This window comes from Panthera uncia, assembly GCF_023721935.1.
Source record: "Panthera uncia isolate 11264 chromosome A3 unlocalized genomic scaffold, Puncia_PCG_1.0 HiC_scaffold_11, whole genome shotgun sequence".
NCBI classification, from domain to species: domain Eukaryota; kingdom Metazoa; phylum Chordata; class Mammalia; order Carnivora; family Felidae; genus Panthera; species Panthera uncia.
In genome coordinates, this window is record NW_026057578.1 from 57999858 (window position 1) to 58002671 (window position 2814).

Below are 2814 nucleotides of genomic sequence, written 5' to 3' on the forward strand. Positions count from 1 at the left end.
TGCCCTCCCGCCCACCCCCCATCAACCCTCAATTTGTTCTCAGTTTTTAACAGTCTCTTATGCTTTGGCTCTCTCCCACTCTAACCTCTTTTTTTTTTTTTTTCCTTCCCCTCCCCCATGGGTTTCTGTTATGTTTCTCAGGATCCACATAAGAGTGAAACCATATGGTATCTGTCTTTCTCTGTATGGCTTATTTCACTCAGCATCACACTCTCCAGTTCCATCCACGTTGCTACAAAAGGCCATATTTCATTTTTTCTCATTGCCACGTAGTATTCCATTGTGTATATAAACCACAATTTCTTTATCCATTCATCAGTTGATGGACATTTAGGCTCTTTCCATAATTTGGCTATTGTTGAGAGTGCCGCTATAAACATTGGGGTACAGGTGCCCCTATGCATCAGTACTCCTGTATCCCTTGGATAAATTCCTAGCAGTGCTATTGCTGGGTCATAGGGTAGGTCTATTTTTAATTTTCTGAGGAACCTCCACACTGCTTTCCAGAGCGGCTGCACCAATTTGCATTCCCACCAACAGTGCAAGAGGGTTCCTGTTTCTCCACATCCTCTCCAGCATCTATAGTCTCCTGATTTCTTCATTTTGGCCACTCTGACTGGCGTGAGGTGATATCTGAGTGTGGTTTTGATTTGTATTTCCCTTAAACCACTTCACCTTAAATAAACAGCCATCTCGGGTGAGCCTGTGCAACATGGAAGAAACACTGGCCCTGAAGTAAGTAGAAAATTGGAATGGAAGAGAAGTCTTTTGTGTACAGGGTTCTGGGAGCAGGGGAAAGAAGGTTCCAGAGATGCAAATGTGGGTGAGCTGTAAATGTGCCAGAAGGATGGGAGGGGTTTTTCAGCTCCTGCAATTAGCTGAGAGGATTTCAGAGCAACTGTAGAGTCAGGGCTAAAGCACATACAAGGGTGGAAGAAATCACATCAGCTCTGTAAGGTGTTTGCTCTCAGCCTCATTCATGAAGGCACACAGGCAAGCTGTGGAGACACGCGTTTCTCCAAGTGTGAGGAATACACTTTAAGCACAGGGCAGAAACACAGCCGGATTGACACAGAAGTGACCATTGTCTTTGGCTGTTCTCAGCTCATGTCCCATGTAAGAACGAAGAAGAGGCAATTTACTGCCTTTACATGTGTCTGTTTGTAAGAGCACATCAACCTTACGTGGGCATTTTCAGTTTGTTTTCCAGAGTGGTTTCCATTTCTGTCTCATTTTTTTGAAATCTCTGACTTCCTGCTCAGTGCTGTTTGAATAGTTGTTTCTATACTAACAAATACATAACCTACCATGTCCTTTGCCCAGGAAGAACATTTAGTGATATGAAATTTATTACACCTAGTTCACTTGAAGTGAAAAGCTAATTATGGAAAAATGTTCTACAAGGAGCTATTTATAGCCCCTCCCAAGAAGGCAACAGATTATGAATTTCCTCGTATGGGCAAGCATTATTTTATTAGTATGCTTTCCTGTGAGGGTTTGGTGATAAAGAGGCTTTTCTCAGTGACTCCAGTGTAACACTGGCATTGACAGTGAACATGATTCTGTAATACGGACAACCTCACTTGATGTTTTTAGCATGCATGTGCTACTACATGTCACTCTAGATTTATTTGTTTTGAAGCAAATGAGGGGTTGCCTTAAGGTGAAAGATGCTTTCATAATGGTGACTGGGCTGGATTGTATTTTACATTCTAGAAATTTATAATTAAAGTCACTTTTATTTTTGATGATATTAGTGAGGTTCAAATGGTGCGCAGTGTCTATGTTGGGGATGACTGAGTCCCAGAGCCTTTATTTGAAGGCTTTTCACTTGAGAATTTAAGATGCCAATGGGTGACATTTTGTTTTCTTGACCCTTAAAAATTCAGACAAGTGATTCTCAATGTGTGTTCCCTTGACCTACAGAGCCAGGATGGAGACATGAGTCTCTCTGCTGCCCAAACCTACACTTTGGCCACCCTGCACTTATGCTGGCTTATGGGCACACTCAACCAAGTGATTGCTAAAAGTTTTAATAAGCTCCCTTCCTCAATTCTTCACCCCATTGTACTTTCCTTTATTCCTTCCCTTTCTCTCAGCACCTTCTAGTCCTTTCTGCTCTCTCCTGTCTCCTCTCCTTCCCCACTTGCCCTGCTCCATGGAAAATGAGCTGCTGTAAAATATTATCCTCCTATCTTTTACCTAGTTCTCATTTAGCTCTTCATGAGTCCAGTTTGGCCAAGTGTAAATCATAGCGCTGAGCCAAAACCTGGTGACTTCAGTTTGTGGGGAGCCAGTACGCTTAAGTGTGGCCTTCAGATAAGAGGAAGCTGGCAGGGAAGGACATTAAGTTAAAAGGCCACTGTACGAGGTTGGTAGGCATTGTTTGGATGCGGGGTAGCTAGTTGTCTAAGGGAAATGACACTGGCCAGGGTCAACAAGTCAAGAAGAAGACATTTATACTTTAACATAAAAATAAAAATATTAGGGGCACCCAGGTGGCTCAGTTAGTTAAGCATCTGACTCGACTTCAGCTCAGGTCATGGTCTCACATTTTGTGAGTTCGAACCCTGAATCAGGCTCCATGCTGACAGTGCAGAGCCTGCTTGGGATTCTTTCTCTCCCTGTCTCTCTGCCCCTCCCCTGCTTGCTTGTGTACATGCTCTCTCTCTCTCTCTCTCTCTCTCTCTCAAAAATAAATAAATAAACTTTAAAAATAAATAAACAAGCATTTAAACAAATAAATACAAATATTTGAATAGTGCATGGATAGCAAGCATTAAGAAAACAGAATTGAGAGTTTATAAATAAACC